The 27199-nt window shown below is 37.8% G+C and overlaps 1 protein-coding gene across 3 annotated transcripts in view; it reads right to left on the reverse strand.

Annotated features, from left to right (window-relative positions):
- The window catches only part of LOC124155900 (clavesin-1-like), a 94702-nt gene extending 68203 nt beyond the window's left edge, over nt 1–26499 (reverse strand). For 2 of the 3 annotated variants that reach the window (XM_046530092.1, XM_046530093.1), the window contains exon 1: nt 26136–26499. The gene's annotated coding sequence lies outside the window, so the exon portion shown is untranslated. The remainder of the gene's footprint in view (nt 1–26135) is intronic. The other variant, XM_046530091.1, reaches the window with a different exon arrangement.
- Nucleotides 26500–27199: the final 700 nt, after the last annotated feature.

Consider the following 27199-nt stretch of genomic DNA (forward strand, 5'->3'; position numbering starts at 1 on the left):
AATAGTTATGCAACGGGTAGCTATGATCTCTCGTTGGACACGTGAAAGGAACTGAATTAATTCCGAAAAGGAGCAGTGGAAGTTATAATAATTTTTGTATTTCATTTATGAGGTAAAAATTGATAAAGTCCAAGGCGTCATGATACACGTCCATCCTGACCCTTCAGACACGAAAAACAGCGATTTACTGACATTATCCACGTAAGAGCTGGACTTATAACGCTACGATTTTTTCGAGTAAAACTTTTATTGACACGTAATTCAAAAATCGCGTGGAATAAGAGGTGGTAGAATTTGACCTAATATTATTTTCTATTTTCCTATGTCAATTAAAATATCTGTTTCATAATTAATTCAATTGATTTCAATGCTGACCAACGGATTCGACTGTTACCCAGAAATTCGTATTAATGTAATAAAAGCGCTCGTCGATACTGGATAGTAACTAAGTCGGGCAGTCAGCATTGAAATAATATGAATTGGCCATTATTCAGTTATTTGAATTGATAATGGAAAATATTAATTTATATTCTTAAAAATAACAGTGGGCTTTCTCTCTAATCTTCTTTAACGCCATCTCCGAATTTTATGGTACAGAGGTACATTTTCGAAACGAAATAAACGCACCGATATAATGCCGTTATTAAGGTAATTTAATTTGCGTTTTTCCGCATTGCGGAAATATTAGAGAGGAATTGCGCACGCGACGTCGAACGTATTTCAATCTTTGCCTTTTACATTTAATGCATGATGAATGAAAATACTTACACAGCTCCTTTCGTAGATATATTGACTTCCAATGACGTGTTCCGCCAGAGATCAGAACGAACCTCTATATTTTACAGTGGCATATCTATTTATTCTTCATCAATGACATTTTTCATCAGTTAAGAAGAAAATATTGATTACCGGCAAAACCAGATAGCGGAATAGTGCTCTTTAGTCTCTCGTTATTCAGTTGCCTCTTAAGTTATTTTTGAACCTGCCTGGAAAGAGTGAGCGGTTGGTAATTAGAACGGCTACTTGGGGTTTGAGGTTTGACGAAGGTTGGCCATGGAGGTGAGAAGGAATAAGTACCCTCAGGCAAACAACGCCCATTCGAATTCTCCCCGGAAGTACCGTAGTAGAGTACAAGATATAATTGGATTCCCCATACGTGCTCCTGTTTCTATAATTGCAATCTGGACTTAAGTTTTACTGTTCACTCTCTCATTTGAACCGCTGTTAACTCGCTATAGAAATTTTATGGCTTAGTAAAGTGCATTGCTATGCTCTATGTTCTACTCTCCAGTTTTACATGACCTTAAGGTCTTTATCATGTATGCGTATCGATCAGCTTCTCGTATGGGAGAGACTTGATATGTCGCATCGGCTACGATAATAATAATGATAATTCGTCTTTATTGGGTGAGGTTGGGATAAGTAAGTTCTTCAATCTGACCCCTCGTCGTATATTAAATATTTGAAGATATTGTCATCGTCAAGAATACATTGTCATTCTTGATATTAAAATCAAATTGGAACAAAAGAGACGTAGAAGTATGATAAAAAAATTAAAAGTGAGTTACATTTAACAAAGGTAAAAAAGATGTGAACAAACGTGGGAAAACCTAAGTATATTGATTTTTGTCCTTATTGGAAAAAACCCACTACAATGACACAGTGATTGGCTCGAAAAGATCTTGATACACTATTCGGCTTCTCTTGGTGCAAGTTGATACTAACTTATCATGGGATTGATTCTTCAACTTGTGATACCAGGTCTTGTCTGGCCTATTTTTTCCGGAGAAACCGTAATTTACTGTCTTGAAATTTAGTTATTCGACCGGTTTTTCGGGGAGACTGGTTCAGTCCTTAGGAGGAAAAAACCGCGACCTTTGCTAGTTTGATGCGGGATGGCTGATGTTATGGTGAATTGGATGGTTTATCAATTGATGTGATGGGGATGAACTTTGCGGTCATAAAACTGCAATAATCTATACGAGAGGGTTACTATGGACACAAATGCTACTGCACGAAGAGTGCACGCTTTCTCTCTATATTAAATTTTTAAATGCTATAATAAAGACATTGTGCTTCTTTCATGCGGATGAAATTATTTAAATTAAGGCGAACATTCTCGAGCCTAAAGCCATCGAGTGCGTCCACCAGGTTGCGGATGGTGGGTCGATCTCTAGGTGTAGCGGTTAGCTGCGAGATAAGCGAGTTGAGTCTTCAAACAAGCAGTCATGGGCAGCAGGAGGTAAACTAATTCGGATCAACGGGCGGTACTACTCGAGAGGATACTTCGGTCAATTGTAATGGATTATTAAGGATGCCAACGTGAAAATTTAGATCGCTCCTAACCTACGGTAGACTAGAGAGCTTGAAGGTGGAGATTCATTGATATTTTGAATGAAAATTATACATCTATTGATGAAAGTTGTAGTTAATTACTAGTTAAAATAAATATACGGTGAAATTCGAACTTTTATTTGTGACTCTTAACACCCTCCTTGGATTATGACAATAATGAGCCATTTCAGCCTGGGTACGTGCAAATGAGTTTGTAAATTATGACGAATCCTTAATTTGGAGGAAGTTTTTTTTTAATCAATAGCAATCAGTAAGACTAAACTAGTACTGACTCCGTGTTGATCAGACGATAAGTCAATTCAAAGGTTCAATTAGATTTCTACCATTATGGTGGCCCCTTTAAGGGATAGGTACGTTGATTTTACCAGCCAGGAGTTTCAAAACATTGAATCTAGTATGAGGCTATAGGAAGGTGCTAATTCAAGTTTCAGTCCCACCACGCCTGGGTTTGAGAAAGTCTTTCGCTGGTTAGCGTGGCGCGATTGGCGTAACATTTTAATTCCGTACTCAAACACGCATGACCGCCTGTGTTACGGTCGAAAGCTATCAGTACGTGCAAGGCTAATTTTTAACCTGTACATAACGAAATACTTATCTCTCAGGGGTTACGGGACTGTATTCAAATACGAGTGATTTAAAAAGGATAAAGGTAGGAGGAGGTGCTATTAGGGATAAGTTAGGAACAAGGTGTGTTATACTCGCAATCAGAGGAAGAAAGGTAACTGGATGACACGCATTGCATTAGGGAAGGAGATTAAAAGTGCGATTGATGGAAGTGCGGGAGGAGAAAAGGGAAGAGGAAGATGGTTGGAACTGGCTGATATTGTATAAGATGTGATTAAATGTAAAATAGCTGTGAGGCTAGTGCCTTCAAAGATTGTAACCTATAAAGTCCCTCGGTATGGAGCTACGTTTCTTCATCTGCGACGGATTTCTGAAGACGCTAATTTAAAAATTAATACAAAAGATGATAGAGATAATACCGCAAAGTAATCTTCATCTGCGTGGTGGATACGTTTTCCATCCGCTTGCTGGTCAATTAGTCGTTTTTTTATGTGGACACGAATTAAATAAGTTTTTCCTTTGCCATCCATAGAGAGGAACGTTGAATTACTTAGTGTTCTATAAGCTGGAAATTTTGTCTCATTTAAACTTTGTTCACTTAACAATTTCTGGGAGTTTGAACCAATTGGGGTTCTTGTGGGGGTAATATTTTCACTCAGCCTCTCAGTTGTCACGGGTGACAACGAGTAGCCCCATGTCCAGGCCGGTTCTATGGTATTGCTATTATTTGGTATTTTACGAAGTAATAGACTACTCAAAGGATAAAGAAGTTTCTCAATTTTTTCTAATAATAGTTTCATCCTATTTTGCGCGTTAGTAATTTCGGCCGGTGTAAAGAGTGTGGGGAAGATTAATAAACCTGGGAGCTTGAAATTAAGGCGTAAGTCTCATTTACATTGTGTTCACTCAAACATTCTAAGGGGTTTGAACCCATTTTGGTTCTTGTTGGGGTGATATTCAATTCAACCTTGGGTTAACATTCAACCTCTCAGTTATCACAGGTCGCAGCTAGTAGCCTAATGTCCACGCTAATTTTATGATATTATTTGGTAGTACACGAAGTAATGAACTACTCGAAGCATAAAAAGTCAATTAAAACCCCCTTGTATAACAATTTTTCTAATAATTGCTTTACCATTCCATGCACGTTAGTCACTTTGACGAGTGTAAAGATTTTAAGAAGAAAAATTAACGCATTGCAGTGGTGCGGGTAGGAAGGACTGAGATGTTCACCCGCCGCGTATCTCCGCGCCCTCTTTCTCTATTTCCCCTTAACCTTGGACTTGAGTTACGTGTGCTAGACGCGCGGGTGAAAGCGACCCAAGCAGCACAGAATCCCAGCTCCGGAAGACTGCACGCGCCAGTGCAATACTCTTGCTTTCGCCGTGTGTTCCATCTGAGATTTCATCATTGCGCTTCAAGTGTGTCCCATAAAAAAGGTGGCCTGATTGGGATACAGGACCGGCTGAGATCCTATTTAGACGAATGTGTAATTTCTGAATCATTAACTAGTGCGAAATCCTGCACGGTTTAAGATTAGCTTTTGATAGGGACGGCTTCGTACGGGAGATATTCTTCTTATTTTATCCCGTTCACTGCTGCCATCATTACATTATCTGTCCTATTTCATACTATTCTCAATTATTTTGTCATCGCTTTGTTTATATCAATTGCTCTTTCATTTATATGCTGAGTTATCGAGAACATTTTTTTCTTCTTCTTATTGGCTTCTGAAATTTTCTTTTCTGTTACCGTTAGCAATCTCTTTGTAAGAGTTCTGTTTTCCTCTTTCTGTCATTATATTTTCAATTGCTTTTCTTTTGTAGGGAATTGAATGTTTGCTGCCAAATTTTAAGGATTTAAATGAAGGAGGTTACGATGGAATGTAATTAAATTTCTTCAGTTTACGTCCAACTAATTATCGTCTTAGTGATTGATTGCATCGCTATCTTAGCATTTTGTGGAGTAGTGGACGATTTTAAACTTTCAAGATAATGTCTTGGTTTTCCCGAGTTCGCGGCCTAATTACTGCGAGGACTTGCCTATCGGTGATGCCTGAGGACCACAATATGTGATATAACTAATTGCTAACATGCTCATTTTGCAAGATTGGTAACTAACAAGGATTTAACCTGCGCGGGTGGTTGGCTTAGAAGGTAGCCGTTGGCCATCGGGCTTTTAACCTAAATTCCAGTTTTTGAATACATCGATAATATCATTTGAAAGAATGTCTTCATGATCTACGGGAAAGTTAGAAATTAAGGGCACTGATCCATTCAAATCACTCTTTGGAACCCTAGGATAGTGATGTTTTCACTTCTAACGTTGCTAAGCGAAATACCACGGAACTTTCTTCTTTACATTGATTCCATCTCATCCAGATTCTTGGGATATTGCACTAAATTATCGTTAAACACAAAGGAAGGGTCGTATCAGGCGTTGACTCGGCGGGAGGGTGCCTTATTTTATTGAAAGACCCTTCGGCTTTGAAATGTTATTCTTTCGCTTCCAAAAAAATAATTTATAAATTTATAAGTGCACTTCTAGATCTCATATTTTATAGATACTAATCTAGACACCAATTCTTATTTTTATTCCAGTATTGCGTGTATCAATTGTTTTTGTACTATTTCCGTCCTACGGTTGCTGTGCTCAGCTTCTATCTTAATTTTTAGAATTTATTTCTCTGCTTTGGCCATCAGGAACTAAAATATTGAAATTAGTTTTTCAGCGCCAAAACTTCATGTCGAACAGGAGGCAGAAGGCCAAAATTCGGGCTCAGATACATAAAGTACAATTTTTATTCGCAATCCTTTGATCTAAGTGACTAAAAATAAGCGAAACAAAACATGATTAATAGGTGTAGTAGGTGAATGGTGCATGAATATAAGTGAATAATATGAATATCAATGGTGAATAGTAGATGGATAGGTCTAGTAGGTGTGTAATACTGTTATAATTTCGTGTCGTTATGGATACAACTTACTAACATAAGTATTACGGTTGGTAAGTGCTGTATTAATTCTAACAGAAACGTGACTTTTTCTTTTCTGTCTTTGAAATTGATTGTTTGAGGCGTAACTTGGTGAAAGCGATTCATAATTAAATTAAAAAAGAAGAACTTTGTGCTTTCTCATTAATTTAATTTTCTGTCTTTCATTATCGTTATCATTCTCCAATATTCCGGCCATGTTTCCTAGTTTACACCCTAACTCCCCCTACCGTTTGTCTATTTCCGTATCTCTGAGGGTTCGATGCAGATTCCCCTAAGTCCATCGAAATATTTTTTTCCAGTTATCTGGACGCCAACATCAACTCGGTGTCCTTTTCCAAGTAGCTGGTTTTCCCCGAGTGATTACCTGCGTCAGACACTGAGGTCGGATCGCCTTCTTTCTTTCATCTTCACCTTCGGCCATGCACTTATATGTGGTCTGAAGAATTTCCGAGGTCACGACCATGGACTTTTCGGCACTGAGTACCATTATAGGTTATCTCCACTTATTTCCACTCTTCCTTCGGGATGGTAACTTTTCCGCTCGTGATGGCTGGAGCTTGGCAGACCGGAAAACTAATGATGTCATGATAGACTGTGGTGTGAATAGGAATCGGACGCGAAAATCGGTAATGGCATTGTTAAATACGGTGAGTAGGTAATAGTTACTTTATTTCCTGAGGTATGGCGGTAGAAATTCGTAATGAAGGTATTGAAGTATGAGGTAGAAGTATACGAAAGTCATAATGACTTTATATGACGCCGAAAACTCAATTAACTTAGGAATATAAGCTGTGGAAAAGTACCTAGTTCAAAATTCAATGTAATGACCTAGAATCTGCAAGGTTTGTGGTGATAGCAGAACAAATGCCTAGTTCCGCGGATCTTCAGTCATTCGAAGATGTTTTAGATTTTTGTTATTCATCTGACTTAGTGACTATAGATTCATTATCTGTTTCCTAGTTCAAAAATCCATATTGGCCGAGTAATCACTTCCGCATTTTCTGACTTAAAAGCTGAATTTATAATTTTCACCGTCGACATAATAACTGAGTCCGTAAATGGCTGTAAGACGAAGCCATTTTTATCTTTTCCTTGATTCTCAACGTGAAATAATACCCAATAATTCACCTCATAGACATAAGAGGCACTACATTTTTGCCATTTCTCGTTGGAGATCAAAGGACGTCATAATTTTCTTCCATTAATACCTGGATTTATAAACTAATATCCAGAAAATAAGATTAATTCGTATTTCAGTTAAATCAAAGAGAAGGTTTTTCCATTTTCCCTCTGAACGGTCTTCATTTCTGGGGAATTAGGATAAATATCGGTCTGAGTCATTCAAAATGACCATCGACTAAAAATTTATGGCCTCGATCCAGATAGAGGAATATAATTGCAGCAGTTAATATATTCCTGTGTGGGATATTAGTTTTTTTTTAATGTTTCGGGTTGTAAAAAATTGAAAGTTTTTTTTCATTGGAGGTATGTTTTATATTTTCCTGATTTTCACAAGGCCCAGAAAACCCAATGCCACGCAAAAACACCAGTCCGTAAATTTGAGAATTGGAGGCTGCGGTAATCAGAGAGCTCTGGGGCATGGTCACCCTCACATCACGGGCTCTTGCTTCAACACCGCGCAAATGTATTTTTCAATTTGAGAACTCTAAATGCTTTTAAAATCTTGCCTGTTAATAGAGTGATTGGCCCTAATACCTATAAGTTACTATGGGTTATATATGCGCTGTGTCCATAAGAAAGAAGGGAGTACAACTGCATCGACTTTGATTTACGGTGATGGTGGAAAGAAAAGAAAATGCTTTCTCTCCATCATATTACTTTCATCACCGAAATTTCCCTTCAAATTGGTTGTGGAGGAAACTTTGGCTAGTTCTGATTCGATTTCCTGGGAAATCAATCCCTTGGCTGACGTTTTTTCTGAAATTGAACAAATTACGGATACTCCGAGCGTTCAATAAATAACCTATACTTTGTTCTTTCGTAAAACTTCATTGACTAAGTAGTGGACTAAGTCGAAATTTTTTTTATTAGCAATGCTTGGAGAATCGCAGTAAAATAGTCAGCAACGTATTTCCTTCAGCTGTAAAGTACCTATTCAATTAAGGAATGAATTCAAACATGCGAATTAAATGCTGTAAAAGTACGGAGATTGCTGAGATGATACGGTGGTGATCCATGAATTATTTTTTCAAGTGCTTTCAAACTAAGGAAAGAGTCAGAGGAGAAGATTTAAGTCATTAGTTTCACGAATGGGCGTTGAAGATCATCTCTCTAATTAAATTAAAAAAGAAGAACTTTGTGCTTTCACATTAATATTTATTCACGACCATGGTTTCAACCTTAGACGTCATCATCAGGTGATGATGATGACATCTAACGTTGAAACCATGGTCGCGAATAAATATTAATGTGAAAGCACAAATTTCTTCTTTTTTAATTTAATTATGAATCGCTTTCACCAAGTTACGCCTCAAACAATCAATCTCTCTAATTATTTTGTAATCGAGGCTTATGCGAAAGGGGTTACCTAAAACGATTTTTTTCCGAAATTCATAGTTTGAAAATGTTTTCTGATTTATACGTCACGAGGAGGCCGTTTCCATTGGAGATAAGACACGGAATTTCCTCATTTCAAACGTTGCCTAATAGTTGTTACATTTTATTGAGCTGAAAATTGCGATGCGAGTGTTGCTCTTTAGGGAAACGCAATGTGACCGAAAGGGTGACGCCATTACAGCTCCATGTTGGGCCGCGTCGACCCGGTGTCGGGCAGGCATTGAACGGGCCGCGAAGGCTAACCTCTCTTACTTCAAGGTGCCCCTTTTTCTTCGGGAAACCCATTTTCGTTGACGTCACCTTGAGGTACCCTCGAGGCTCTTCTTCCGTCCGTTAACTGCATTTTTTTCTCAATCAATCCGTCCCTGTATGCGAAATTTTTCCTGAACCGGCTTTGACTGGAATCCAGTGGTATCCATCAAACATTGCGTGAGTTGCGTATATAGTTCATTTTCGGGGATGGAGGATGCGGGGAGGTGGTTAAGATCGATGCTAGGATAGGCCAAGTAGTAGGCCATATGAAAGGGAGGACCATAGGGACCCGGGCCCTGGGCCATCCACCAGGAATGATTCTTCCGTCAATATAGAGGTAAATCTCGCAAAAACGGAAATACAGAAAAAAACATCATGTATGTGGGAATTCGAAGTGAAGCTGGATTATTTTTTGGCTAACTTGTAGTCGTCCATATTGGCGTTCATAAATGGAAAATATTTATAGCCGAATTTACTGTTATTACGTTACAAATTGCAATGCCTTGAAACAGTGGGCCTCCCGGTCTCCCACCATGGTGGATCCCGGGCCATCCTAAATCCGGCTCTACCAAGTAGTATTAAATAACCAAATCCCGTGATATTTTATTTCATAGTAAATATGAAGTTAAAAAAGTAAGGTACTAGTAGTACTAGCAATTAGATAGGAAGTACTACGATAATTGTGAGCGGCGGGCGGTAAACGGCTTGCAAGCTAAATATAATCCTCATTTCGGGTCCCCTGGGATTCGAAATACTCGAGACTCGGTATACATTCCTTGCATGACGCACACATAAAGGCCCTAAATTATGTTCACTAGTTAGGTGAGTTGTGTATAAGGAGGGAGTAGGTTAAACGTCACAAAGCTCAACCTAGTGATAAGTAGGGTATTCTGATGAATAATGCTGTAGTCACTTTCGTCATCCTGGTAAACGTCTGTGGTTCTAGTGAAGTCTGCGCCCTTTCCAGGCTAGCTATAACTAATGTGTCAATTAGAAATGGTAATAATTCTCGTTATAATATTTTTGCGTTACGATGCATCGTAGTTTCAGTATAACCTATTCGTGGATTAAATAAATATTTACACTTTTCTAAATGCGTAAACAAATAGCTTGGGCTATGTTTAACCTTGGAGCCATCGTTAAAAATTTACTGGGTGAAATTACGCGTTTGTGTTTCGACTCCATTTCCTCATTCGAGTTTTCGCTAAATATTTAAAACGACTCAATTGTATTTTTTTCAGAATTTAGGTTTCAAGCAAATGCTTAATTTTATTGATCGAGTTAATATTTTCAATCCCTTAAAGCATTGCGTCGGTAAAGATATATCGCGCCACCGACCGTATGCCTATTCGTCTTCTATCTATCAAATGATGCATGGCTTACTTTGATTGCATCTCTTAAATACGACAAGATGTGATATGGAATCGAACTGTGCCATACGGGTTCTAAGCGCTCGTAAAACAACGTATTGCGAACCTATAAGAAGCGATAGGTGTTATTTTTTAGAGCAGCCAAAATTTAAAGTGCTATTTTCGAGTAGACTGATACGGAAGGATGTTTCGTGTGAGGTAGCCCCGCACGTAGGCTTCTCTGTAAGATGGCCATGAGAATTTTAGGGCATGAGAAAGGTCGAGGTGATTATGAAATTTTTTTGTGAACGTATTGCTCGTGTGACATTGGTGGGCAAAGGAAGAAAATTGGATGTGGAAGTTTCATTGAGAGAGGGTGTGGTCAAAAAATTATATTGACTTAAAAATGGAGTAGCAATTTAATTGAATATTCATTGCTTCGAAATTGTTTGATGAGCAGGAAATACACCGATTAGGATGAATGGTAGGTGAAGAATTTAAAGTGGGAGCATTGGTGGTTTTCTATTTAATCATTGAAGCGAAAATGTTTAAAATAGAAAGGAAAAATGCAATTTTATCAGATGAAAACCGATTATTTAGAGATTGATGGGTAAAAATAAATAGCTGGAATGGCTTGATGTGAAACCTATTTGTAATTTATAGAAAAATGTTCTTTCAGCTGTCATAGCTGTCATAAATTGGTTTTCTTGTATACATCAGGTATAGATAAAGTTTATTGTGTATAAATTTCGCAAATCGAAAGTAATTTTAATTATTATATAAAAATCAAAGCTACGGATTAATCAGAGGCTGCGCTTCCTCGGGTAAAATTTGATCCAATGAAATTCCTTGATGACAAAATTCAGTATAATTTATTTTGTGTTTTGCAGCAATCTTGGTCATTTAAATTGCCCTCTTGTTTGTCTCTAACGTTCATGGCTCCACCAGGAACTCATGTTGATGTTAACAACCTTTGAAACTCCATTTTGCGAGTCACGGAGATAACAGAATCTTTTCTGGATTGGAGTGAAATGGGAGAAATATTTAGTTTAGGCGCGGAATGCCGTTGTGAGGAAAGGAGTTGCTGAGGAGCTGATATAAATAAATCGTCTCCGTGCTTGAGGTAAAACGGTAAAACCGCTGAAATTGTTTGTGGGCACAATGGAAAATGGCTTTTGGTTTAATCAACTCGTCATCGTACCCTAATATGATTTTTCAAATAATCAAGTAAATTCCCAATCAATTGATCATCTCCTGTCAATGTTTTAAGTAAAAATCAGTTATAACTTTCTAAATTCAGTTCGTTCTCAGTAGATTTCAAGGTTCCCACGGTGGTTATCTTTTGAGGAAAAGACTGCCTGCGAATCAATCTTTCTTTCACGTCAACCAGACGTTTAATATCTCCATATGGGTTTATGACGGTGAATTCATGATAATATATGTAGATTGATCGAGGGGGCTTTATTTTCATTGCCGACATATTTATATGGAGGAAATATGGTACCCCCCAAAGCGGTTTCATATGGTTGGTGTACGGTATATGAGGCCCATCAAAAAGATTTTCTAGAGTAATTAAAATCAGTTGATGTATTCTTCTGCCTCTGGAGTTTTAATTACTGCTATGCTTGCAATGATGCTTTTAGTGCGACCGTTTTACTTTTACATTATGATGTACAGGTATATGAGTGTAGAATGTGTTTTCAAATGATGTCTTTTCGTTACGTCAACGACATCTCTGAGATATTATTAAAAACCTGGCGTTTTTTTTATGGGCAGCGAGTGTATGTTATGACGCGACATAGTATAAAATGCAATGCAGATGCTAAACAAAATTTTGAACATCAAATTTTGTTTAGCATCTGCTAATAATAATTTCTAACATGAGTCATCCTTGTATGTATTTATTCCTAGTTTTAAAATTACTCCGTCACTTTTTTTATTTGGGAACAAGGCCTACCGACTTTTTTTCTTCGGAAAGTGATCTTTAGTTCAAATTGGTAATCGCTTGTCAGAATTACGAAGCTGTAAATAGGTTCAACCATAGAGTAAGTAGTGACTTACTCTATGGTTTAACCCAGGACCAATTCAGTATAGTGCATATTTTGGAATTCAGTCGTTTTTTGACCGAATGAAATAAATGAAAAGGCAAAACATACAGATAACATTACGAACATTATCCGAGGAAAATTAAAATGAGAACTGTTTTCGCTGTGGCCCTTGATGAGAGGCCAGTGTTCTTCTTAGGAAACTGGGAGCCATTCGTATACATCCTACAATTTTTCATGAGTGTATTTCACAGCCACTTGCTTCGATGGCCGATCCTTATCAGAGTTTCCCACCAATTCATTTCCAAATTTCGTGGAATCACATGATAGCGGGAAAATTGCAGTGATGTTTGAACGGATCCAGGCCTTTTAAGGCTTAGGAAAGAGCTGATTCCCGTGAAAAGCAGGAAAATCAGATAAAAAGAATACGCAAAGGGGGAATTATGCCAGAAAACCGGATGGCGTAGCGAATTTACTGTAAATTTATTTGAACAAACGGCTCAGAGGTTGATGAAGGAGTGATCCACTACGCATAAGGTAAAAAGACGGAACTTTTCTCTCTATGTAGGTACTTAAAAATGTTCATAATTTGGTGAAATCTTAATGAAATACCAGTATGAGATCTACTGGAAGTAAGGAGAGATAAATAGTTGCAATTAGCATGTAGACTAACCGATGTAGGTTTGCAAGAATGAAATTAAAATTACTTTAATCTGGGATGTGAGACAGGGAATATTTAAAGACTAAGGTTTATAAATTTGGATTTGCTTATACAAATGGGGTTTTAAATGATGATACTCAGTCGCGTTTGAAGTATGAAACTTTTTCCTAAAACTTAAGATGAGGCTGTGCGATTAAGGAAAGGTAAAGGCAAATTGCATTCTCGAATTTATTTTGCATCACAGACTACAATATAATTTGATCTGATAGTATTTTTGGCCACGTAGAGAGGTAATAAACAGGATTTATTTAAACGTTTTGAATATCTTACCTCTCTTCAAAAAGCTAATCAAGATTTTTTCCACGAAATACAGATGAGTCATGTAATGGTGACAATGGAAGATTTGAAATCAATTTTATATGGTGACTTCAATGTGCTTTATGATGGAATTTTGAAGAACGAGTCAAATATTTGAATGATAGGAAATTAGACAGCGTTGAAAATGAACTTGTGACCTATATAAAAAGAATGCTTAGTCTCAGGGTAGCTTTTGACAGATGAAAGGATGTTGGAATTCATAGGAGCAATATCTTTATGACTTAGAGAAATAGTTATTGGCCGAATACTGGCTTCTACCGATTGTTTCCTTTTTCCGTATAATAATTGTTAGTTAATTTAATTTTAGGCACATAAGTCCACAGTACGTTGTCTCATTATTTTTAGTGTGAAATCATCAAAACCCGTTAGTTTTGGGGACCGCAGGCATCTGTCATAGATCCAACTCTTCGCCGTAAGTAGATATTGAACGGGTTCAAAATTTACACTTGGATAATGAGTAGATGAGGCAGTATGGGAAATGACGAAAGAAATTAAAATATCTCATAAAAAGAGATTGTCCTCCAATAAATCTTAGGTTTTATTTGCAGCCATGAGCACATGTTTTTTCGATCGATGGGAATGGAAAAGTTAACTGGCATTTCTCACAGATTTCGAGGCTTTATATCTTTTGAACCCTTTTCTACACCTGAAATAACCTGAAGTTATCTCCAGCGTTAAGATTACTTTAATTAGACCATACGGGTAGGTCGGTTACCCAAAAAGATCCTGCAGCCGAGAGGAAAGGAGTATCATAAATTTAGCCGTTCGCAAAGTTTAATCAGAATGCCAAACTAGGAAGCATAGAGAGCAGATTGCACTCTCACTCTCCCGGTAGCAACGTGGTCAGGTCTAGGATAGTTTGCTGCAGGGAATAAAATATACAATACAGCCAATAGGGCATGCGGATCACCAAGATTCATGACGCAATGTTATGCTGAGGCACGCACTCACTTATTTCAATAACCTATTCGTTTAACTACGCCCCCAGTTTCTCATCCCAAAGTTTCTCGCTATTTTTTTCAGAACTTTCTGATTTCCCTTTTCTGCTATGATCCATCCAGTTTAGATTTTTTTTCTTTTTATATTAATCGCTATGGTCAGTCTGTTCATAAAACTGTGCCACAAAACCACAGTAATATGAAAATGCCTCAAAAATGAAGAGTTATCTGTCCGTAAATGATTATTCTTTGACTGTAATTTTTATTACACTGATTCTTTTTTACTTGAAATGAATGGAAAATAAATATTGAGTATTACATCGAAACTTGAAGCTTGTACGTGGTGGAAGGGCTCCATATTATCAATGATAGACAATTCAACAAAATATTTATAAAATTTTTTATTTTATGACCGGTTTCGGCTGATACACCATTATCAAACACAGAAAATATTTAAATTTTTTATTTATATTTTCTGTATTTGATAATGGTGTAACAGCCGAAACCGGTCATAAAATAAAAAAAATACAAACATTTTGTTAAAGTAACAAAGTGTCTGTTATTGATGAAATAAAGAGTATATTTATGTGAAGTAAATTTAATAATAGCTGTGTTTATCGGTTTATTGAATTATGGAAGTAAAATGGAAGACTATAATTTTTATGTAGCAATCGTGAAGTGCAAAATAGATTTATTAAATTAGTGAAACGTGATGATGACGTTTTTCCTGCGGAGAGTCGAGAATAGTCTTCGTCGTGAATATGCTCATGGAATAGTTAGTCTCTCCATTAATGATCTCCTTCAAACAACTCGTTCAAAATGCAAATGTATGTTGGATTTCAAAACACTGAAAAAAACTTTTTCAAGGGGCTTACTTGTGCCTTTAGTTAAGATCCTTTAGGTAAAAGAAAAACCAAAATTTTGGAATTTTTTTTTCTCAAACTGTTAATTCATTTTCAACGAAGAAATTCGGAAGAGAATGATGAAAAAGAAAAGGATTGTATTCCGCCTGCATGTTACCGAATATGAATAAAATTTTAACCAACCAGAACGATGGTGAATACGTTTGCCAGACATTCACCAGATGTTATCTTCTTGGTGAAAGACAGGTAGCCTACCCTATAAAGTGGTACATATTCCGACACAGGGCGTTACACCCTGCAGTACCCAGTTAATAGACCAAGTGGCAAACCTTTCTATATTTACCTTCTATCGGATCCGCCCAATGACTCCAGTACACCTGTTACGCAACAGTAAGCCATGTAGACGCCAATGTAGTAAACTCGCTGCCTTTTGCCTCAATCGAAAATATGCATTAAGCAATAAAGAAAGTTTGCCATTCGAACGCTTTACTCTAAAAGTCGTCCCACGGAACCGGTTACCTTCATAGCAGCTTTTTTTTTAACGGGGATCGCATCTCGGACTTCTTCTGTCTGACTGAATCGGCTGAGACACCAGCTTGGACATACAAAAGGGAAAGAAAGAGAATTGGCAAAGTCCCGGTCAAAGTTCACTATCTCATTTTTCTTCCACATCACATTCAGTTATATCTATTGGTTTTTAGCCTCAAGATTTTCACGCCTGTAGTGCGTAAGACCAGAGCTCCACCGTGCGTGCCGTTGAAACACATAAAGTATCTTCTCCAATAAGCTCATTTGGGTTACTTACATATGGTGAACACTATTTATTATTTTATGCGATTTTGTATTTTATTTCTTAAGGTTTTTTTTCGGAAACAAACTAAATTAAACAGTTTAATGTGCTTGAATTAGCCAGATTGGAGTCCATTTGTTGGAGTATTGTTCTCGGTCCATTTTTAATTTATTAAACAAATGGATATGAGAAAAGGGATTTTTTTTAGTACTTCGATGGTTTGAAATGTCCTTATGTTAAATTGTTTATTATGTTGGTTTACCTGCCCCTGAAGTATGATAAAAGTTACAGCTGTTTTCATCGTTTATTTTGTCCATAGCAGCAGTTAAGGGTAAACGTGTCTTTAAGAGCTCGGCGATTTTCTTAAGGTAAAAGACATTAAATTAAGAATGATTGCAAAGGAAAGAATGATCAGTAAGTAAAGTGCAGCAAAGTGTGTGAAATATTAATAAAGTTAGCGATAAAAGAATTTACGAGTTGCATATGCGTTTCCATGATGGATGAATACGTTGACTATGACGAACGCCGCGGACCCCCAGCACGTAAAAAAACAATGAAATAAATAAAAATATTTTAAAATTAAAATTCCTGTTATTTTATGAACACGTATTTTCTGTATGTCAAGCCCAAGAGAATTTAATATGCCCAATGCATAAAACAATACTTTAACACTAATTGTAAGAGGGGCGTAGCCATTTTTCTTTACATTGAATCCTATATAATATTTTAAATTATTTTCTATTAAGTACGTATTTATCGTTATATTTAGGGAGTGACCAGACGACCCCTTACGCAAGGGCTCATGATAGTTTGCTGTAGAAGGTGCAGGCGTGTGATTTATCTTCAGGTTTGTTGATAGGTGTGTCGAATTAGATTGAGTCTCATTCAGGAAAATTCGCATTGGCCTCAATCAACTCTAAACCGGCGGACGTAAAAAAAGGATTGAGGTTGTGACGTCTCGCCGAAATCCCAATCATTGAATGCTGCAATCTGGATTTAAGGAGAGAGAGTGACGTCGGAATTGCGTCAATTTTTAGTCTTTATGGCGTCGAGATCTTGAAATTCGGGACTTGATGCAGTACCAGTTTCTCTTCCGTAATTCAAGATAAATAAGAGGCGATTTAAGGAGGTATGAAACTGATATTTCACGATTACACGGCATCGCGGAATCCGCACGTAAAATGCATTTATTTATTCAATGCGGTCCAAAAACAGCACAAGACCAATTACAAAGAAATCATAATAACAAATACAACAATCAACAACGTAAAGACGTTGGCAACAATGGACAGTAATATTCAGCAGTAATATCAAATAACAAAGAAAGAACGGTAGTATTCATAAGGTAGTGAGGGGAGTAGGGAGAAAATTACGATGGGGATGGCGCAAGATGGATGAGGGATGAAAAAAGGATCCAAATTGGGAACAAATTTTCAATGGAAGTTAATGGAAGAAGAGAGTTTTAATTAAAAAGAACGTTTAGATACGGAAAGGGGAGGGGGATAAATCAATGAAATAGGTCACTCGATCTCGTGGTGCGCAAATGAATACTTGGAGGAAGGAAAACTTGAAAAGTTTCTTAAGGCTCTAAAACCAATTGCTTATCCAAGATTATTTTTTAGTTTTGTTTTGCGGCGGAAGAAGCTAATCCATATCATCCGGATTTACTAAAAAATGTGGCAAAAATAAGTCATTAGGGGCGAGGGGAGGTTTTACCTGAATATTTTGCTCAGCCATTGTTGCTCAAAATTATGTTCTGTTGCTATCCACAAGTTTTTATATTGATTTACGAAGAAATGCGTACTTTTTAATATCATTTAAGTGTATCCAAAATCCCCTTCCCCATGATAGTTCTTAAAATACGTCGTAATTATAAAATACGGTACAATTAGTACCACCTTCTAGATGCAAACATTTTTTCCTGTTGATTCACAAAATCGATTGTAATTATTCAAGTATTCTACGGATAAAGCTAGGTTTCCATGGAGAACGTAAGAAGGGTTCGGGCAACCTCCCCTTCCTTCATATGCCCCTCTCCTCAACTCACAGTAAGGCCTACTCCCCTTCATTCTATCTAAAGATTCAATTCTCTTCCTCCAACTCCCTCGTTTACCCAACATTCCTCTTCCACCGCTACAAATTCGTTCATCATAGCAAAACTTCAAATTCAAGGATACGCGATGTTTAGTTATGGATTTTCAATAAATTACATTTGGGCAGTTACTTCCTTAATAGATAATGGTGCGTTATCTGTTTACCAACCATCGAGAAAGTAAAGTGATAACATGATCTTATCGCGTTGTATAATCGTGAGCACCCTGCTATTTGCATGCGCTTCCCTCCCGAGTGATGTTATGACATTGTCGTAATTTTGGAAATTGATCCCGAGATTGATCACCATTCATCTTTACACTGAGAGTACTCGTGCACTCCCTTTACCAATACTGATTACTGATATGAGTTGCCTGTTTGTATGACGCCGAACCAGGCCCATCTTTAACGATTTTTCGTGGCTTCACGGCTTGAATACCACTCGTATTATGACTTTCAGGTTTCCGTGCTCCTTCATTTATATGTCTCACTTATTTTTCAATTGCAGGCATTGATTAGGAATATTATCGCGTGTAATATTTACGTTGAAGACTTTAGAAAGCAAAACTCCTACACATGAACTCAAATGTGACTGATTGAAATACTCCCAACTATTTAATTCAGTTTTTTTTCCGCAAAACCTTCCATTCTTTGTTGTATTTTGTGTTTCGCTGAGATGAGAGAGTACTTAATTAGATTAAAAATCATAATAAGAAGAGAAAAAAGGCACCTATGTTGCCAATGAGTATTTTTTATAAATAGCTACATTCTTCACTGATAATCCTCACCTTGTTAGAATCCTTGTGGGTGATACGAAATTCTCTGCCAATATGTGCAATGAAATGCTCACAATACTTTAAAGAATTATATATTGAGCGTGTAGCCATGTTAATAGCTTTTCAACGTGTAAATAAATACAGAAACAGGCATTCCACCCGGTTTTTATGTTTTTATTGTTAACTTTATGAGATTTTCTAATGAAAGTTTTATGGTTGTGCGTAGTTATTTAGCTTTCACGGAATAATGAAGCATTCATTGACGCTTTGAAGCATTTATGCGTTATTTACCAAAAGTATTGATTGGACACGTTTTTATTTAGTGCATTAAGACAGAGTGCGGGTGTGGAGTTTCGTTTTTTTTCAAATGGATGATATAATATTTCCCACGAGAAAGTTTTGATAGTTTTTGGGTGGTTTAGATGCACATAGACGATTGATAAAATATATGCCTGCCTAGGAGCCTTACATCTGCTCAGTGCTGAGTAAGTGCCTTTCTGGCGATCCAATAAAATATTTGCGTTAACTGCATGGGTAAATAATAGTGGGGTGATACGAACAAAGAAATGCAGTTTGCTTGCATGCTAGTTGCTGTGTGGACATGCAACATCGCCGGATACATGTATCTAGATACTAATTGGTGTATCCAGCAGCGAGGCTGGAGGCTGTTGTCGAGGTCAATGTTGCTTGTATCCAGCGATTATCGCCCTGTGTGGGCATAGCTTAGCAGAGAAAAAATAACGAAATATTTTTAAATTTAGAGGGCGGCAAAATGTCTTTCAAGTGATAAGCAGAGAAAAGCAACTTGAAAAAAAAAAAACAGCAGAAAATTCCCCGGCGTACACGAGGGAAATTCCTTGTCCATCGTCGGGAATGCCAAGATGTGAAACTTGAAGGTTGAAGCTAATATTTTTTCATCCCTCCATACTCTTTTCCACTTATTTTTCCTCCAGTTACATCTCGAGAATTGCCAAGTATCATTCTTGGATTTTCCATCGCTCGTTGTTATTTTTTTTGCTAAGTATATACTCTAAGTAAGCTTCATATAATGTTCAAACGGATGCGATATTTTTATGCGATCGAACTATGCGATCTTTTTATGGTGGGAATAAACGTAGAAATTTTCCCATACGCATTGAAACAGCCTTCACAGCGGGATTATACCGCTGGTTTCCCCAATCGACTCTTCTCGAGTCGATATAATATCGCCGCCGTAATTGTCTCGACCGATGCGTTAACGATATAATGGACGCGATGACATCGCGACGAGTTATGCGGTAGTTAAATCTTTGGCGTATTGGATGCTATGACGACAGCCGTTCTAATGCGATGGATAGAGCATAGCATTCCCGATCCGGCAGAGTGATAAATAATATTACAATATAAAACTAACATTTTTTATAAAAGACCACGTTTTATTAAATAGAAGATAATTACGGTCTACGGCCCCTTAAATGATTGAAAATAATGTATTATGATCGACGAGACAGTTCAAATAATTTTTCGAAGAACTTTTAGGATATCAAAAATCGGAAAGCGTGGTGTGCACGTACAATTATATTCGCATTCGCTAAGAGACAAGTCTGATACACATTGGCCAGCAAATACAAATTTTATCGTTTATTTAGGGTTCTGAATGAAGTCATTTACCCCTATAGTGATCGTAGTGCCTCCATTGGATTTTGGTGGCCATTTTTGGAATTCCATGTTTAATTTTCATTCCTGAATATTGCTCGAGATACTGTTCCAATCATGGCAAAAGAGTAAGATTTTCGTTAAGTAAGGATTGTTATGCAGTCCCGAGCCATCCTAAAAATTTCAACGCCCTAGCTAATCAGGAAGTGGTCGAAATCAGAGTTGCAAGATTTTTCACGGTAGGACACCCAAGGAAGGGAGTACAATAAAAACAAACGTGGTAAATAAAATACCGGCAAACCTAGAGGAGAGAAGGCAACGCCAGAGGGCTTATGGTATAGGTGGGACGCGGATCAGAGGCTGTTAGATTTCGCGAAAGCCACCACGACGCCAAAATCGTCCAATGCCGATCGTCGTTGGCCATAAACTTAACACCGGTGAAGGAGGACGACTTTGTTGCCTGGTCGCCGAAGGACGTGGTCAAGTTTAAGCCAAGGCTTCGAGTTGCGGGCTCCGAAGGGCGCTCCAGTGAACTAAAGCTGAAGAGTGTTAAGAAACGCGATTCGAAAGATTTTGCAAGCAGGTGTATGTAATATCCTGGTGAAATTATTTGCTATAGTGAGAAAATTTAACTATCATTATTATAATATGTCTCAACTTGGGCCTAATCGAAAGAGTCCCTTACCCCTCGTTGATCAATAAACATGAAGACTGTATGATGTAAGATGAAAGATTACAGCGATGATTTGCGACTAATTCATTCATTTTTTGCGTTCTACCGTATCGGTTACTAAGCTAATGACAACAGCTTCATTGGCACTAATAACAGTGGCATCAGGCCCAAGAAATGAACTCGTCTGTTAGCGTGGCAATATTCGTCCTGAAGACGCTAGCAGTAGTGCCATCATTTGACATCACAACCGTAACTAACGCGGCAGAACTTGGAAAATTAATTTATTAAATTAAATTAGTACTAGCCAATATGTAATAAGAAATTGGAGGCATTTGTTTTTGACTGGCTCATTACTTGCGAGAGGTTTTCGCAGGCTTCCCGCCAGGCCAAGCGCTGATTTACTTCCAACTTTACCATACTTTTCTACTATTATGCGCTAGGTTCATGGTGGAATAATAATGTTGTCAAATATCCTTAGGATAGGTACATAAATAAATAGTAGTAAATAAATAAATTTTCGCTGCAGTTCATTGAAAAATTACCTCGGAAGTTCAAGGAAATTAACATAGAGAATTGGTTATTTTATTGTAAATTTTTCGGCGATACACTTCTTTTACGTCATTGGGGCTAAATTTTGGAGCGTAATGGAAATACATATGAGTTCAATGAAATTTATACTGCCAACGTGTACGTAAGATTTGGGAATTAAAAAACCGATCTTCGTTCTGAAATACAAAATTTGTACTGGAAAACCGAAAAGGCAGAAAGATGGAGATAGAATTGACAATTAATACAATAATCTGTGGGAAGTAGGAGTGATTCAAACAAAAAGTTCAATAATTTTGAAACAAGAAATAGGATCTTATAGAAACCCTGACTAATTTTGTATTTCAGAACGAAGATCGGTTTTTTAATTCCCAAATCTTACGTACACGTTGGCAGTATAAATTTCATTGAACTCATATGTATTTCCATTACGCTCCAAAATTTAGCTCCAATGACGCAAAAGAAGTGTATCGCCGAAAATTTTACAATAAAATAACCAATTCTCTATGTTAATTTCCTTGAACTTCCGAGGGAATTTTTCAATGAACGATTCATACAAAAAGATCAATAATTTTGAAACAAGAAACAGGATCTTATAGAAACCCTGACTAATTACTGTTACAGTGTTTTGTTTGTCTGAGGCTTGACTCATGAGATAGTATTCTTGAACTTCTTACCCTGACTTGCTTTTGTTACTGGTGTTTTTCGTGTGTCATTGCAATGTCATGATTGATCAAAGTAGTATTGGCAGAGATCCATGAAATATTCCTGGGGAATGTACATTTCAGCATTGCTCCATTGCTGGGAAAAATCGCATGTCCTTGATACAACCTTGATCTTCAGCGCAATTTCAAGGAACCTTGGACGGTTGCTTACTAATTTTCTTGTTCTACGCAGGCGTAATTCCATCCATAAGATTCAGGGAGCCTCTTGTACCTCGGAAAGTATTGAAAATATTGTATCCACTATCACTATCATAGTGCCCTAGGCCATTTATTTCGTGATAAACAAAAACAGATATGATTCTATAATTTTCAAGCCTCATCCTTGAGTAAGCAAAGCGTTTTGGCTTTCTATCGGAAATCATTCTGAATTTGTGTAGGAAAAGGGAGAGGTAAAGCATAGCTGAATGATTTTATTTTTAGTGCGTAGCGAAATAATTTTTGCGATCGAGGATGGCATATTAATAATAAGCTTCTTTTGTATATGTTTAATGCATTCGTTAATAAGACTGTGGTAATCATAATTTGGGCTTTTGTAATGGATGACAAGTAATGCCTCGCCCTTGGGGAGATTCCTTTACATGAGAAGAGTCATGCTTTGAATTTCCATTTTCTAAGGTGTGTGGATTAATCTAAGATGAGCTCGAGGTTATAAATTCGGACCTTATACATAGCAGAACAATTTGTTAAGGTTAATTCCAAATCTCTGCAAACTATTTGGTTGTTTTTTACCTGAATTGCCGAGATTCCAGGCATATCATTACATGTATTTTCTAGTAAATTTTCCCCTTTTTAAAGTATATCGTAACTCAGCACTGCTATGGATTCGCACTGAAGCTTTCTTCTTTCTGAATGCAAACAAGTTAAAAACGGAAATCTATTATTGTATGTACCATTTTAGCAAATGAACCCTAAGGAAACCGCCAATTAGAAAGTTTCAAGTGTTTGGGATATTCATTCGGTAGGTTTCACCTCGTTTTCACGAGTCGACGGCGCGATGACACATATGAGTGTCCAAGTATTGCGACAAAAAGTACAGAATACATTAGCGCTGACATCGTAAGCTGCGATAACTGCCGGAAAGTTTGCACGAGATTCGGGGATAGTTCAAATTTGTCTCAATGGTGGTTGGCTTGGATGCTTTCGTTCAATTTTGAAATTATATTATTGAGTAGATCGTATGTGAAATTTTTGTACCTTTATGAAGATACAATCTAAGTGAAAACCTTTACACTCTTTAAACCATACAAAATATTAACAGAAAAGAATGTATTGCATAACTTTTGATGTCTTTGATACTTTAGTGCAATAAAAGTAAATGAAGCAATGCTCAAGATTTCCAAATAGAAAATTTGCTTACGACCATCATATGGAAAAGACAATGAAATCATAATTACTGGATCATATAATACACTAGAGTGCAAAGGAAGCAAATATTTCAAATCATAATTGGTGTGCCTTTTCAGTGTTTTAAATACTCATGCCGAAACTATGTACTGATCAAGAATTAATTTAAGAAGCTAAAATTACCCAAAACTTCACGACCTACTTTAGCTTAAGATGGCATCCTGAAACCCTACTCTGTGTCATGAAATTGTCACTATTACTACTCAAAGTCGCCTCGTTAATTTGCGTTCGCTTCAGCGGTAGTCTTGGCAAAGCCACCTATTTTAGCATCCTATTGAGTTTGTCATAGAAATCGTTATGCAAGTCTAAAGGTATTTTGGCATTATCTGAGTATAAAATTACGGAGTAATGAATTATCTGCAAAATAGATAAATAGCAAGAATGTTTGAATTAATCCACTAAAACTCCAACTTATTTATCCATAAGTCATGATTCCTTCCCGCAATTTTATTGCATCTCCATGATTTGTATTGGCATATCTCTTATTTTTTCTCTCCACCTGCCTAATCTAATCCATATTCTTGGCATCAGTCCGATGTTTTTCTTGATCACAAGAAAAAAACTTTTAAAAATTGCTTGCTCGCATAAGCCTATGCGGAAGATATTTTCCCTTTCACAACCTGTATCTTTTTTCTTCCATCTTAATCTCTCCCTTATTTCGAAAAAAGTTCTTTCGGCCAGTTTATGGCTGAAATTAAAGGAGTCAAGACTCCGTTGAAATCTTGTGGACGGAAAAGAAGAACTTGTGGTCTTGCACAAAACTTGAATGACGAAAGATGTGAAGATGTGAGCGTAAGTTGTTATCCAAACGGCAATAACAGCTCTGGTTGACATCTAGGTTGATGGCTCAATAGCTGTGTTTACGTCCGTAGATTTTTCTCATGTCTGCACTGAGAAATGAAGTCCTCTAGTTCAAGTTTCGGATGACGTGTGTCTTCCATCTTTGCATGGTTTTTTCCTAGTTGCTCATAGTATCTTTTTATGCATTCATACCCATTATTTTATAAATCTTGGGAAGTAAATTTTCGGAAGTTCATGCAGCTCATATAACCCGACTCGAAAACTTGCAAGAAAACAAAAAGCCGCACAAAATGAGGAAGATACATAGCTGGGTTCATCTGATGTTCGAATTACCATTAAACAAGGTAATTGAGACAAAACTGAGGCAGACGGTGACCATGGGGTGATATATTAACCAAAAATTACCGATATATTAATTTTGTCTGAGAAATAATTATGTAAGAAATTGACTTCCGCTGTGCGAGGTTCTGGTCAAGAAACAATTTGTTTACCTATGCGAAATCCGCTGAAATTATACTTCGAACTACAAAAAGTGGAGAATGTTGCCGTAAACTGTGGAAGAGTGATCTCTTCACTCGTAATTTTGGCTCACAAGTGAAATTCCTCAATATTTACCGTGAAGTATTGCTAGTAAGATTTTTTCCATCATATTTTGATTAAGTATGCACCCAGACTTTAAATCATGCATGAATAATTCATTAAACTAATGGAAATTGTTAAACGATGAATTTCTCGGTGAGTAATCAGTGGTGAAAGTATGAAGTGAAAGAATTCTGGTGGCTTTACTGGAAAAATTTGAAGAATTTGTTTTGCTTAAATTTTTAGAGGGAAAAGTTCTCTAGGTTGAGAACAGTAGACTTTTAAATTTCTCAGCCTTGACTCCAGCCGGACTTAGTTCCGGCAAGTCAATCGTGCGCTGTTCACCTCCTTATCCAATGTCCTTTTCCCTTCTCAATTATCAGTACTCCGAACTGTGAGACTATTATTCTTGCTGTATTAATCATCGGGTGACATATGAGTACATTTGACCATTGTTCAATCCCATAATTTTGTCATTCCTCGCTCTCTGCAGAATTTGTCAAAATGTTACCTTCATAATGTGGAATTAGCCACTTGAGCCGACAACACTTAAAACTCTACCGTAGCCGAGCGGTCAATACTTATTTCCTACCCTGAACTTATTCTTCTCTTTCGTTGACACGATTTACAAGAATCAACTACACGCTTGGGAACCCTTTTCCAGCATCCACAGCGAATGTGAAGAGTTGGTGGAGATGATCCCGCGAACACTTGATTCACCACCGATAACATCATCCACGACTCCGGTGGCTGAACTGTACTGGGCACATGTAGAGAACTTGTTTTGCCTAAATTTTCAGAAGGAAACGTTCTCTCGGCTGGGGTTCGAACCGTGGACTTTTGAATTTCTGAGGCTTCACTCCAGTTGAAGTTAGATCCCGGCAAGTCAATCGTGCGCTGTTCACCTCCTTATCCAATGTCCTACTACTACGACTAGGTAATGAGGAACCTCTAGCAAAAAAATCTTCGGCGATTGTATCACTGAAACATCAGTCCCTCCACTTTTGGACGATCCAACTTCGGACACGAGATACTCAGCGAGACACGAAAAACTCCGTGAGCCCGTCACGGAAAAAGATGAAGCCAACTTTTTCTTTTGGATCCTCCCGGAACAAGAAAACACATCCTCAAAACTCACCTGTGTCAATGAGTCCCGCGGACTTCTCCTCGAGACGATCTCCTCCAGCGGATGGTATCCACCTGGTGACGGTCCTGAAGGATGTGCCTCCGGAACACGGAGGTAGAAACAACCCGACGAGTTTTCCCTTATAGGTGTCTATTGCGTGCGATGGAAATAACACGAGAACAATGTGAACCCACGGACGGGGTTAGTAGACGAGAGAGATGCGGGCGATTGGAAGGTTTTCGAGCGAGTGCTACCTTCCCTTCCTCTCGACACTTCGGTTTAAAAGTAGACGGTGACCGGAGACGGACCTCACCACTCGGTATCCCGAACGCGAATGCTGTCGTGTGGGGGGGAAACGGAGAGTCGACGTGTAGAGGCGGTCCGAGGGCTCTCTTGGGGTTGGTTGGGGATCTCCGCAAGAGCGGAAACCATTCGTGGAGGAGAGGAGAGGATTGAGGGAGGGAGAGAGGTGAAGGTGAGCGTGGAGGGAGAGAGTTGGTTAGTCAAACGAGTGGAAGGGGGGAGAGAAAGGGGGAAGGGGGAGAAAGGGGAGGGGGAGGACGGAACCTTTTGGAAAAGCCGGTGGTGGGGAGTGGGGAGAAAAGTAGGGGAGGGAGGGAGGGGGATGCGGAATCTATGAGAAATAATTGCTTGCTTAAGGTTATTATGGGGTGGGGTTTTTGGCTGGGAAAGAAGAAAAAAATTGAAAGAAAGGAAACACACTGACTCAGGCGTGATTCATTAACAGATTTTGTTTCACCTTCATTTAGCTCGCGGCTCCCATTAAATATCGCCTATGGGTCTTTATGAGTATCAATTTGTGAGATATAGAGTAGGTTATTAATAAAATATCATAGGGTTTCTCGGCGAATACTATTGATAAAATCCTCTCGGGTTTGATACTGGGTAACGTTGTTTAAGGCCATTTAAAGGGAAGATTTTATCAACGAGAAAATTATTATTTTTAAATCGTGGGAAAATTTTGGCGTTTTTGTTACGCATTTGTGGAGAATTTTGGCGTTTACGTAACTTTATTTTTCCCCAGCTTTTAGAAACGCTGGGTGCTGACGTCCGAT

The sequence above is a fragment of the Ischnura elegans genome, chromosome 3 (genome assembly GCF_921293095.1).
Source record: "Ischnura elegans chromosome 3, ioIscEleg1.1, whole genome shotgun sequence".
In the NCBI taxonomy this organism is placed as follows: Eukaryota; Metazoa; Arthropoda; class Insecta; order Odonata; family Coenagrionidae; genus Ischnura; species Ischnura elegans.